At 41.8% G+C, this 14,584-nt stretch overlaps 1 protein-coding gene across 9 annotated transcripts in view; it reads right to left on the reverse strand.

Annotated features, from left to right (window-relative positions):
* DAB1 (DAB adaptor protein 1) overlaps nt 1-14,584 on the reverse strand; it is a 406,242-nt gene that overhangs the window by 335,462 nt on the left and 56,196 nt on the right. The window contains exon 1 of one of the 9 annotated variants that reach the window (XM_042951818.1): nt 4,908-4,981. The exons of the other annotated variants lie outside the window; for them this stretch is intronic. The gene's annotated coding sequence lies outside the window, so the exon portion shown is untranslated. Of the gene's footprint in view, nt 1-4,907; nt 4,982-14,584 lie in introns of those variants that run through there. 9 annotated transcript variants of the gene reach the window in all.

Genomic DNA, 14,584 nt, shown 5'->3' on the forward strand with positions numbered 1-14,584 from the left:
TTTTCTCTAAATGGGTAAGAGGGGGAAAAAAAAAGGAAATTCCTTGAAGAGGGTCCTCAGGGCTTTGAAATGTTTGAAAATAATCTCTTTTCCATTAATGCACAGAGTAACATATTTCCCCCGCTGCTAAATGACACCTTTCAGGACTGATGATTAACATATAGTCTACCACTTAGGCCCTTCCAGGAAAAAGCAACATGCATTACTTCAGTCACTGCACAGGAGCTTTGCATCAGCTACTTTCAGAGGACAGGGAGGATTTTCCCTCCCAAGGGGAAACAAAAATAAAAGGTATGAACAAAAATGAATTACATCTATCTGTACTTTGTCCAAGGGTCACCACATAGGGATACACTTTTACGACTAAAATACTGACTGAAGCCTCTTTTCCTCGACAATTATGTCTGAGGAATCTCACCATCACGTAGCTATCCTTAGACAGACGCAGTTATTCATGGGCAAGAAATGACAGGCAGAGAATACTTCGTCTCCACGCTAGTACACCAGTGGAACTAGCCTGGGTATTTACAAATGGACCTAACTCCTTAAACAGCCACATCGCCAAGAGCCCAGTTCTCTTTCTCTTAGCCCATGCTGGCACATCATCCTGAACCACTGCCCTGGCTGGCTATCCTCGATGGAGAATTTACCACACAGACTCTTGTGATCTGCGAAGCATCCATCAAGTCATGTAACCATGTTCATGAGTCTGACGTTCTTTTCATTGGTGGGGACAGTGAGGCACAGAGAGGTTAAGGATGGACGTTAGGTCCCACCAGCTTCCAAGGGGCACAGCTGGGATGTGAACACAGATCTGTTTGATTCCATCACTCAGTACGACTTCCCTGATTGCCATTATCATCCATCGATAGAGCTGATGTCTCCCGTAGGTTCAAGGCTGTGTAATAACCAGCCACATGCTAATGCTTGTTTGACTGTGTTAAGTGTTCGGTGAAATGTACACAGGAAAAGCACTATGCGGAGACCTGAGGGAATAAGTTTTCTTTGTACTCAGATCACCTCTGTTGGATGCTTCTCCGGGAAAGAGGCAGTAGCTCTAAGTTCCTGCCTGGCTGAGCCAATCAAAAGCATGCCTCTACCTCTGACTGGCACTAAAAAGGGACAATGACCTTGGGAATGAAAGAGAAGTAAATCCCAAATTCCAGGTGACTCCACACAAAGTCAAAACATCTGGCATCAGGTGCCTTCAAAGGAAAATATCTGCTGCAGTCACACGCACTAACACTGAGGTAGAATGAAAGGCCTCTCAGTGGATGATTCTGGTAAACTTTGCAAACCACAGCCTGTGGGTCTGTAAACTGATTCTATGGATTCAGCTCACTTAGCCTTTCCTAGAGATTTCCTGAGCATGCCAGGAGCCAGAGATACAGAAATACACAGGCCAAGGCCCCTGACCTCACAGAGCCAGAATGAGGCAGAACAGACAGCGTACTGAGGTGATCACGCCAGCACCCCACTTCCTGTACACCCACTATGGTCTGGGTGCCGTGCTGGCTGCTTCATGTTTATCTTCTTAATGTTATGAAGAGACAGATGCACTATGATCTGCAGTCTACAAATGACAAAACTGGCTTCACAAAGATGTTATCACTTGTTCAACTTTCAAAAATTAGTAGACAGCAGATCTGAGACCCAAACTGCAATTTTTCAGACTCCAAATACTTCTCCCTTAACCATTACATTTTCCAGGCTCCATGCTCAGAAATAATTATGTTGTAGCATTTGTGTAAGGACAACAACAGAGGTATTAGTAAGTCCAAGGGGAGTCACCAAAGAGAAAGGAATTCATTTGGAGGCACAAAGGAAAGGCAGGGCATCATTCACAGGGCCTGATACCTAAATCGGGTTTTGAAGCATAAGTAGGAGTTCATCAGGCAGATAAAGGAGGGATTTGAACGTTCAAGAAAAGAAGAGCTCAGGCATCCAGAGGCATAAAAGACAAGAGCCCACTAAGGTATTGCCAGGAATCCTGCACACCAATTATATAAAGTGATAACAAGGATAAAGATAACAGTTAGCTGTTAACGTAGGCAGGAAACAGGCTAAAGGGTCATGCATATGCACATATGAACAAACATTATATAAACACACACACACACACGCACACACACCCCTTCTTATGTGATTTTCCCAGAGCAGGGACCAACTTGAGTTTTACTAGACCCCTGGTGTGAGTAAAAACAAGCAGAACTCAGCTAAGGCCATCATTGACTTTCATGGGGCCATTCAGCTGCAAAGAGCCCAGTCTGCTGACACTGAGCTTGTATAAAAACCTACACGTGCCTATTTGTCATTTCTCCCTACTCAGAAATAACTACTTGGCCACCTAGCACATAAAACGTGGCATGTTTTGCACCTGTCATTTTCTAGGGGGTCTAGCAGCAATCAAAAAGGAAATGAAGCAAAGTAGAGAGAGAATCAAAGCGAAGTGTAAAATGTGAGTACCTGCGGTGCCTATGCATGGAATGGAAACTATCAAATTTGAACTCCTAAAAGGACGTATTGCCAAATGCAAGGAGGAAGCAACCCTAGGCCCGGTTGACTCTGTCCGATCCAACAACACAGACATGGTGAGGTGGAAATGAACTAGGAAAATTCTGATGGAGACCCATTCCACTCCTCTGTGTATGACATGGAGTAAATCATTTAACCCCTCTAAGCCTCCATGTGTCATCTAGAAAGAGGCACAATAATATACCTAATGTCATGCTCCTGATCAAGATTACATCAGGAAATGCACGTAAAGGACTTCAGCACAGTGGATGACAAACAATACTTAAATGGCAACATAAAACATGTTGATGCTAATCTAAAAATACTTCTGCCTAAAATAACGTTTTTTAAAAACATGAAGGGTCTAGGCTTGATTAGGGTTTACTAACAACAGCAGCTCTGGGATATGGAGCACTCATAATACCTTGCAATGTTGCATTTAAGTTTCACAACCACTCTGTGGAGCAGGCACGAGTATTACCTCCATTTTAGAGGCAAAGAAACCAAGGCATGGAATTACATAATTTGCCCAAAGATAACACAAATAGAAACTGAAGGAGGAAGATTTAAACTCAGACATTCTAGTAACTTAGAGCTTTTTTGATGCATCTGTTTAAAATTAATTACTTCCAGGGTATGATGGTTAATTTTATATGTCAACTTGGAGGGTGTTTTTGGATGAGATTAACATTTAAATTGGTGAACTTTGAGTAAGCAGATTGTCCTCCATAATGTGGGTGGGCCTCACCCAACAAGTCGAAGGCCTAGTTACAGCAAAAAGACCAGATTCCCCAAGCAAGAGAGGATTCTCCAGCAGATGGCCTTCCGACTTCGTCTGCACCATTGGCTCTCCTGGATATCCAGCATGCTGGCCAACACTGCAAATTTTGGACTTGCTAGACTATAACTGCATGAGCCAATTCCTTATAATAAATCTCTTCCTATATATACACACATCCTTTTGGTTCTGCTTCTCTGGAGAACCCTAAGAAAGGAACTACACAGGAAGAACTAATACATAGGGTTTTGGTTTTCTGTTGTGGTTATTTTTACCTTCCAATTCCTTGTATTTTCTACCCCATTTATTCAGTAGGTATTTTCTAAGTGCTTCACATGAACCAGGCACTCCCCTAGATTACAAGGTGAAGAAGAAAGATACTCTGTCTTCTAGCCTATTCTGCCTATGGTTTTCCATCCCTATATACCCATGTATCTCCTCTCTGAATTATAAGACCCTTGAGATTCATGACTAGCCTTTGTATAAACAACAAGTACAGAGTTTCAAATAGACTATAAAGTAAATACCTATCAGTGTTGGCAAAATGAATACACTGTATGTTTGCCATTGTTTGTTGTTGTTGTTGTTGTTGTTGTTGTTGTTGTTGTTTGTTGTTATTGTTGTTTTTTACCCTTTACTGAGTATATGCTATGCTGGATGCTCAGCATTCATTTCTATCTCATTTTGTCACAATTTAAGGAACAAAAAGGGAGACACCAGGAAGTGAGGTGACCTGCTTGAGGTCACGCCAAGTTATTCACACCCAGGTCTGAGTCCAAAGCCAGTGGACCTCTCACTACGGATGCTCCCTTTTGCAAACGATAAATAACAGATGAAGCCCGGGATGAATGAGCACTCCCGGAGCTCCAGGGCCCTTCAGCCAAACTTCACAAACACACAACTTCATAGCTTGCATGAGGCAAAGTATAAAAATGAAGGCAATCGGGTGTTATCTATAAACACCTCAAAGCTTTTCCTTTCATTTAAAAATTCTCTAGTAATTGTTTTTACCACAGTTAATCATAAAAACGAATCACCTCAAATTTTTAAAAGAAATTCTCCTTCAAGATGTGTCAACTTTGTGCCATGAATTCATTTATTATGAGACCACATGATGCCTCCAAGTACCGCATTTTATTGAAACGTGACTTTTTTTTTTCCACTCTGTTTTGATTCCACATCTGAAAATCGCTTCTATCAATCTTTCACTGGAGCCAAACATAACTGTTTTGCTCACTGAAACATTAAATACAGACTCAGGGCCCAAGAATCAAATTAAAAATAAAATAAACTAGTATCTGGCTGACATTCATAGCTTCATATCCAGGGAGACCACAGATTTGAGAACAGTTGTGAACCCGCTTCCATGATAAAAATCAATCAATCCTAATCCCTTTGCATCTTATGTCATTTAAAAATCCAAAGACTTCATGTGGGCTGATTTTTCTTTTTGAGAATCAATTTTAGAAATTGTTGACTACACTGATTTTCAAAGGGGCGGGGCATCTTCAATGAAACCGCCAGACTCAGTTTGGTCATTGATTGGGATCGATGGTTTTCTGCATCAGTTGCTGCTGGGTTGGGGGTGGGGGTGGGATGCACGCCATATACTTACATTCCCCATAATGCATCATTCTCTTTCTAAACAGTGGCAGCAAACAGGCACATCCAATATTGTATTACTTTCTTCTTTCATTCATGATGATGTCTCACATGGGCCCTGAGAGTTGGAAAAAAGAAGCATTTCCCAGGTTCTAAGGATGAAGGGAACCCTAGCCAATCCATCATGCTTTGTCTGCTAATGATAGACTCATGCATAAGAGCTACCATAACTAGAGAGGGGCAGCAGGCATGAAAAGGAGTGAATCAACTGTCAACGGCTGGGGTCTGAAGGACAGCAAAGCTGTGATTAGAATTTTCAATCAGACTTCCATGATTCATCACAGTACGGGGTGGGGGGATGAGAGAAGTTTGTAGAGGCATATTCCTCCTTCAACCCTGCCTTCCCTTCTTCTATTAGCAGAGTTAAGTCGTAGGGGCCATGGAAAACTCCGTCTTACTGACCCAAAGAATAAAACTTTAAAAGATCTGCTAACATGGGGCAGATGAGTGCTGGGATTAAACATCTCTCTCCCCACAATGCCCAGATTAATGTCTCTAAAATACAATTCTGATCTTGTCATGCCTGATCCAAGAACTCTCATGTCTTCCTTCTCCCTCCCCCTTCCTCCTCCTCCTTTTTCCTTCCTCCCTTTCTTCGCAACTCCCTCCCTCATTTCCTAGCTTCCTTCTGGATTATCTTCCTATCCTTTCCTCCTCCTTTCTACTTATCTATGTACTTTCCTTCCTTCCACATCTATTAAGCACTTACAAAGTAAAATCATTTCCTGATGGAAGAAATCACAGCCTACTTAAGGGGGACACCCACACGCAGACAACCTCAGCATAGTGTGAAATAAAATAACGGTGGTGTGAAACACAGTGGGATACTGGGGAGTGAGTTCCTACAAGCTTCCCAGATGAAGCGGCCATGTGCTGCCAGCATAGGCAATAGCACACACACACGGCGGCATGAAGACGAAAGGATGTGGCGTTCTCCAGGAAGTGTAGGTGGATCAATGGTGCTGAAGCATCGTTTATGGGAAAGTGATATGGAATGAGTCTGGAGAGGTAGGCAAGCCCCTGTTAGGAGAAGCTCCGTACCTACGAATTTTATGAAGGCAATGAAGATAAACAATAGGCATTAAGCAGAAGTGGTGGTGGTGACTAGATTTTTAATTAAACCTCCATAAACGTGCACGTGGATCCTGCCTGAGCACACTATTTGAAACTGCAACCCCACTCCCAGTCGCCGCCCTTGCTACTTTTTCTCCATTGTACTTGTCACCATGCAGTACTGGGTTCACTAAATTTTAGTTATTGTCTATCTGCCTCCAATAAAATGTAAGGTTCATTTTGAGAGCCAGGAGCTTAGTCTCTCCACTGTTGTATCCTTTGGACACAGAAAACTATTTAGCACGTAGTAAATATCCCATGAATACTGTGGAACAATATGGTCTTTTTAAAGACAGCAAAACTCAATCATCTCAACATTTTATCTGGAGGAAAGACTTTGTCCTTAAAGAGGATACCTCACTTAAAACATGCCCAGTCTCAACTCCCTGCAGAATGCCGGTGAAATGCCTACTTTAAATGTAGTTACAATAAAAAGTTGTGGAAAGAACTTAGAACAGTAACTGACATATAAAAAGTCCTCAATAAATTTCAACTATTGCTTTCTGGCTTTGTTGATATCATATCAATCCCCCCCTGCCTGGGAAGCCCATAAGAACAAGGACTTTTCCTTCCATTACACAGTAGGGGCTCAAAGAATGACTTGTGATTCATCAGAAATCTAGACCATCAACCCAAGGAATTCTCTCTTTAAGTCAGAAAGTGAGCAATTTCCCTAGCGTATTCTAAGCACCACAAGAAGCTCCTTTCAGAGAGAAAGAAGTCCTGGGAATGTCATGTGCTTTGCAATCATTGCAGTTTAGAGAACCGAAGCTTAGCGTTGACCAGTGAGGTTCCTCGAGCCATGTATCCATGCTTCTTGGGAGGACTGGAGATCATCTTCCATGACACTGTCATACAGCTACCATAGCAAATTAGAATGTTGCTCTGACATTTTGACTGCCTACCACAGTAGAGCATATGCATCTTAAAAGAAGGATCCCATAGCTGGGGAAGAAGTAAGGTGGAGAGTTAAGAGCCTGGCCTCCAGGGCCCAACTTCCAGATGTGAATCCCACCTCTGACATGTTAATCTCTCTCTGCCTCAATTGCACTTTGAGAACAATAATGCCCCTACTACCTCAAAGGGTCGCTATGAAGATTCACTGAGCCAATGCTCAGTGAATTGTGCCTGGCACACAGTACATTGTTAAAAAATGTTATATATTCTCATTGGCACATCTTAGAACATAAGAGGTACCCAAACAATGCTTGCTGAATTAACAATATACACATATCTGAATTTCCTTTTAGTTGTCCACAGAAAATGATTAAGAAAGGGGCTCAGGCATAACTCAACCCATATCCCTGCTCAGAGATGTTAACAACTCTAGTAACTAGTAACTCAAAGTAACTCAAAAGGCACTCTGGCTGGTTTGATTTGAGGCATAGACTTTAAGTACAAAGGCTCAATTCTTCTCCTGTGAAACTCAGCTATCTCCCGGGGTTGTCTTGTAGCATGTTCAGGTAACATTTGGTGTTTTACAAACACTAGAGCGCTATAAAATACTTCATTGATATTACAAACAGAGACGCTCCAGGCACTCAGCAAAAGAGAGGGTTAAAAAAATGGGATTCAAACTACTTTGTCTTCTTACATTTGTGCAAAATTAAAATGACTCTTTGCAGAATCCAATTTGGATAAGCCCATGTCAATACTACTGATACAAGCCATCACTAATGACAAGATTGATAGCTCAGGAGGGCCAGTCATTTCATGTTCACTGTGCATCATGCTTAATTCGCCAAAAGGAGTTTGTGTGTATAATTAATATGCTTTTCTTCCCGGCTTCATCTGGAAACATGTAAAGGGTCTCTAGGGAATTCTGTAAGTTAGAAACAATTAATAAAATAAAACCACTTAATTAAAGAGAATAATTGGAGCCTATTTTATACCTGAAAATGGAGGGATAAAAATCACTTTGGAAACACACTGTCGAAAAATTACTGAGTTTTTAAAGAAAGAATAACGTGTAGATGGAAGACATGTGAGTCATGATAGGGGACTGATTTCCCAGGCCCTTTGTTCCGGAGTGATTTAAATCCAGCTGACCTGACGTGCACACGAAATGCAAGATTACTGACCGTACAATGGCAAGTGCCATTCTTGTGTACAAAAACTTCATTTCTTATCATTATCATTACTATCCCAATGCACAGTTAGAACACCTTTCCTGTACGCATTATAGGGATCCCTCAGTAAAAAGCAGCCGCTCTCCCCATCTCCCAGAAATGCCTAGTCTAGTCAGGAGAAGAGAAAAGTCCCCACACAACTAAAATGCAGAGGGACCAGCACTACGTGGTAGCAGAGGACATCATGGAATAGTGACAGAGAGCTCCCAAAGCAGCCTCGAAGAAACAATGCTTTCCGAGGTCATGAGTTCTCAGAAAGAAATGAGCATTTACAAGCATAGGAAGAAAAAATGCAACTACACATATAACATCATGTACTAAGTCACAGACACGTGAACATACGCACTGTTCTGGTAAATTACATAAAGCTCAGCAGGTCCCAAGAACCAGGTATATGTTTCAGAGCAGAAAGACATGATGTTAGAAACCAGGTGGGGAAAGAGCATATACATGGAATAGAAAGACGAGTTCAAATCACATAATCATGTTATCGTGCATGTACGCAGCATCTCTAGGAGCTCTAGGAACACTTGAAGGTGGTACACAGAACTATGGTTCCCAACTACCTGTATCCCTCCCAATGAGATATGTATTCAGCCACACCTTTTGCACCTCAAGAGAGATGAAGAACATTCCCTGCCCCATTGTCGAGTTTGGCCATGTGACTAGGTCTGGCCAATGGAATAGGAGTGGACATAAGGTGCAGAAACTTTAAATGCACTTATACAACTTTAAATGCACTTATGTTGTTCTGAACTGAACAGACTTCACATTTCAGACCTCTGCCATGAGGATCACATGGCTCACAGGAGGCTGCTCACAGGAGGCTGCTCCCAGAGCCTGGGTTCCTAAAATTAAAAGACTCTTGGAAAAGAGCTAAGCAGAGCTGCAGACAGCCTGGATAACTACTGAAATGTGGGGGTGGCTTGTTACCAAAGCAAAAAATCACCAAAGAGGAAGTCATGCAGGTAATGATACAATAATCAGAGAAGAGCCATGATAAATATATGCATGGGATAGTATTGAAGAACCAATAACATATGTAAAGACGCTTGTCCCGTATTAGGCAGTTAATCAATGTTTGATTCCTTCACCTTGGACCTTGCAGAAAGCGGCAACAGTCTTGAAGTTAAGCAATTATAATGAAGGTCATGCCAAAGCATGAATACATTAATTTGCTCCATATTAGACACCTGCCATCAGAATTAATTGGACATATTCTGGCCTGGCTCTACCTCTATACACTCATCTGTAAAATGGACAGAGAAGCTCTGTATCTACTTTAAACAGCAGCTCTCATCATTATAGTAATCTATGTGGAGTCCTTAAAAGAAAGCCTAACATCATATGTGCTCAATAAAGGTGTGAGCCAGTCATCATTTATTACTGTTAACATTCAACAACTAATATAATACCTGCTGCAGTTTACCAAGGGGGGCGGGGGGTAATACCTATACTTCCTCAAAGACGTCAACTACAACACACCAAATTTTATTTATGTTGAACTGAACGGATGACCCACCCAAAATGTATGTATGCACATGCACACAAACACATAAACACACACATGCCACACACGTGCAATCCTTTATCTTTTCCTGTTATGGTGTCTATCGCCATCTCTGAATAAGTAATATGAGAAGCTGTTTCCAAGTCCTTCGAAAGGTTTCAGTGAAAAGGCACAGTGGTGAAATATTTGGACTAAGCACAGTGTAACTCACCAGACAGGTTACTATTTTTTTGTTTCTTTGGTAAATATCTTTACAATGAATTTCCAATGTGGTTTCACAACTTCAAAATATTTGCTTAGGTCATTAAAAAGCAATCACCATGAGCTTTTGAAAGTTTATTCATTCATAAGCAAAGTGGATCTATTTCCTTGTCTTGAAATGGTGGGTTGTCATCGGTTTGTTGTGCTAGTGACTTTAACATCCAAGTCAGTGGTTCTTAAACTTTTGGAGGTGACACATCCACTTGAGACTGATGAAAACCTTGGACACACTCTCCAGAGAAATGCACATCCAGAATCCAGAATCCCAGTCACATTCTCCCCTGAAGCTAACAGAGGATGCGATGGCCAGGGTCGGTGATGGAAAAGGTGTGTGGAAAAGGGGGGCACCTATAATATACAGCAGTTCCCGATTCAAAGTAGGAGGGATGGAGGCCCCAAGAGGTTTCTCCCAGAACAAGTTTCCAAATGCCCTGTTTAATGGGGATCGGTGGGCCAACTGTGCCTCAATTTTTACTGTTCAGTTTCCTCATAAAATTGGGGGTATAACAGCTCCCCCACCAGGGTGGTGTTGTGCAAACCAACGAGATGATCCATGGACAGTGCTTGGCACATTATAAGCTCTTCCTAAGTATTAGCTACTGCTTTTGTGTTAGGATGCAGGACACTGAGGCCCAAAAGAGGAACAAGTTGCCCAAGGCTACACAGCTCGTCAGTGGTACAGTGGGATGAGACGCTGAGGGGCTTCGGGAAGAGAGCTTCCAAGTGAGCCAAACGCTACAGTTAACAAACCAGGGCATCTAGAAATAAGAAGTGCTCAAATCAGCTGATATTTGTTTGTGGCTCAGCTGTTCTACTGCACCAGCTGCTCCAAACTTTCAGACGTGTCTTAGCACGGCACAGAATCACCCCACCCTATATTCATCCCATCAGCCTCAAATCTAATTTCAGTCCTTGAGAGGTTGTTGTTTTTTTTTTTTTTTTAAAGGGGGGCTAAAATTGAATATCCATTCCTATTTATAGTAAAAGGACATTTCCTAAGAAAGTGCCTTTTAAGGATTCAGATCCTATTTCCTCAGCAGTTTTCCCGCTGGCCATTTTGGGTCTATTTTGATTCCTTTCCTGATTTAAATATGTCTCAGAGGCACCAATTGCTGAAGGGAGGAGAAACTTCTCAGTGGGTCCATAGCCATGGGGTGTGCCCAGGGCCAGCATTAAGGGAAAGGGCCCGAGAGAAACCAACACTGCCCCAACTTTGGAGATGGGGAGAAAATCATCTCAATGGTGAATGCCAAGTATATTTCTAGGAGAGTACTGAAGAGCTAGCCCAAATCTAGACTCCAAAATTATAACATCAGTAGCATGGGAAATTATTTAAAATCAAAAGACGAACCATCAAACATGTGGTCTAGAGCCAAATTGGGACAAGAGACCTTGGTTACTGGCCCTACACTGACATTTTCTAGCTGGGAAACCTTGGGAATCCCCTCTGCCCTCCTGGGCCTCAGCTGTCTTATATAACAGGAAAAAAGCTAGACAGAGACAAGTTATCAGATTAAATGGCCTATAAAGACTTTTTCAGCTTAAGAATCAAAGCGATAGAAGAATATTTATAGTAACATATTTCATGACAGGACAAAAGTGGAAACCAGCCAATGCCTCCCATTACCAGAGGAGATAAAGGAATACTCTTAGAACAAAATACTACAAAGCAGTGAAAATAAACTATATATGTATGTGTATCAATATCAAGCAATCTTAACCATTAAAAATAGGGGGTGCTTGGGTGGCTCAGTTAGTTAAGCATCCAACTCTTGATTTCCGCTCAGGCCATGACCTCATGGTTCATGGGTTCAAGGCCCACATCAGGCTCTGTGCTGACAGTGCAGAGCCTGCTTGGGATTCTCTCTCTCCCTCTTTCTCCCTCAAAATAAATAAATAAGCTTTAAAAGTACATATAGTGAGAACCAAAGGCACAAGAATATTGTACAATATGATTCTATTTATATAAAGTTCAAAAGCAAACAAAATGAAATTGTTTGGGGATACCTATACAAAGGTATTAAGAAAATGATTAACATGAAATTCAGGCTAACAGCTACCTGGGGAGGGGTGGGGAGGGGAATGCTGTCAAGGAGGAGACCTTAAGAAGATTCCAGAGACCAATGAAATTCTATTTTATGGTCTAAGGAGTAGATACCTGGGTTTTTATTTTATGTTTATTTTATTCTTATTCATTAATTGTCCCCATAAGGGTCACAAACTCTTTTGAACATATTCTACGTATCACAATAAAAAACAAGTCTTAAAAGGACCTGACATTGTAATAAAAAAGGAGTACTACATTCCAACCAAATACATGATACACTATTAAACCCCATAATGGCTTGACAACACAGGTCATATTGTCTTCATTTTGCAGACAAGGATACTGTGGTTTTGAGCAGTTCAGGAAAGAGGAGGGGCCACAAGGCAGAGGAGGTGTCTTTGACTGCAAAGTCCATGTACTTCCTGCCGCACCAGGCTTTGGGTACACAGGGGAAGGAAAATTACTTTCCCCAGGTTGTCCAGGAATTTATAACTAAAAGGGGAGGAGTCTAGAATCTGGCCCTGAAGTTCAGGTTCCTTCTAGCATGACTGGCTAAATTCTATAAAACGTAAGCAAGGAGAAACCGGTATTTACATGCTAGTTCCAAAAAATATATACTAAGCGTCTTCAGTTTATCTATCCCCTTTTGATCTGGTTTGCATGAGGTACGGAAATTTATCTCATATGTGTAGCAGTGGAAAGGTGTACAAAAAGATAGGACTATGCTAATATGGTTGTCTGCATATAATTTTCATATCCAAATGTGCCCTGCTCTTTGCAAGATCAATTTTCCCCCAAGGATGCTTTCCTTCTCCCAGCCCCAAATAGCAAAATGGTGGTACTCCATTTTCTGATATCCACGGATTTTCTAATTTAAACAGTGTTATTGTCTCTGCTGTTTATGAGTTTGTTTCCCATCTCAAGAAACTTCAATCCACACATAAGCTACAAATGTGTTTCCTTCATTTTTTTCCATTACTCTTAATTAGGTAGTAAAATACAATCCACCTACGTGAACAAGATGGGTAAAAGAAAGTAATAGCTAAATGCATTTTTCATTTCACACATAACGATTTGTAAGCAGACAGTCAGAAAGTCCCCTGAAGCTAACCACACAGTGCTTCCCCCAATGATGGAGGGTTTCATTGTTTACATCCATCACTGAGCGTCAGAGCTGAAAGGGACACCACCCCATTATCTGGCACACTGTGTGGCACATGGCAACAGCTCATCAAATGTTTGCAAAGTGAAGAATAACGGCTCATAATTATAGTGGCTAATACAGACAAAGAAAGCTTATCACATGTCAGATACTGCTTTAAGCATTATACCTACATAAATGAACTCCTATTTAATTCTTTATAGTAATCTCCAAAGGTTGGTATTGTTATTATCCTCACCTCAAAGACAGGAAACTGAGGCTGAAAATTATTATGGAACTTTCCCAACATTACACAGCTGGGGAGCAACACAGCCGGGACCAGGCTGTTGGCTCTGGCATCTGTGTTCTTAACCCAATGCTACTCTGAAGATCTCTGGGAAGAGATGGGAAGAATGTAGCCCAGGAATGTAAAATGATGATGTAAAGGTCACACAGAGCGGTACTATGGAAAATACCAAGAGCCTAAGAGTCTCAAAGACAGTTTCCAATGAGACCTAGGTGCCTTCCTCATTAGGGGACACAAGAAACACATCTGTCCAGGGACTTGCTGGGGTTGGGCGCCTGTGATTTGGAGACTGTAGGACTGGTGTCAGTCTTGTGTTTGAATGTTTCCAGCCCCTGCTCTGGAAAATGAAGCCAGTAACATCCACCGCAGCAGACTGCAGTGAGAATCACATCAGTGAAACAGCAAATGCTCCCCAAGTGGCACCTACCTAAAGAAACCATGGAAGTTTAGGTCTAAGTATCACGCCACGCATTTGCCTGCCCACTGAACATGGGCAAACTTACCCAAGGGGTATATCTGCTTCGCACAGATCTAGCAAAAGGTTTATACTGGAAACACACAAAGAGAAAGGTTCCACGTCGGGGTGGGGGTGGGGGGTGGTGGTGGTGAGGGATAGGTAAGTAGGGAGTAAAAGGATGTCACTTAGGAATCTACAAAAGTAAATATTTACTCTGTTCCACTGTGCCAGAATATGCCCAAAAGAATTAACTAAAATTGAGGCAGTATTGCTTAATGGTTAAAGCTTGGCTGATGGAGCTCCACGGACCTGGTGTCGCACCCTGCCTCCTCCCCTTGCTAGTTGGGCAATGTCTATAAGGCCTTAACTTTCCCCATCCCTGCTACAATTGCTATGAAGATTTATCACAATGGCTGGCACAGAGACAGAGCTTAATCAATGGGAGTAAAAACCCAACAAACCATGGGATGAAGGATGGACAAGAAGGAGATCCAACCCTCCCTCTGGGGTTGGTACCCAACAGTATTGAGATGATACAAATTATTTAAGAAAAACAAAAAAACCCTGAAAAGTCAGGAAGACATTTTTCCTCTACATGCCCAAGTACTTAATATTCTTAATAAACATTTTCCTTCCTCATAGTTTACCCATTCACCATGAACACA

The sequence above is a fragment of the Panthera leo genome, chromosome C1 (assembly GCF_018350215.1).
Source record: "Panthera leo isolate Ple1 chromosome C1, P.leo_Ple1_pat1.1, whole genome shotgun sequence".
NCBI lineage: Eukaryota > Metazoa > Chordata > Mammalia > Carnivora > Felidae > Panthera > Panthera leo.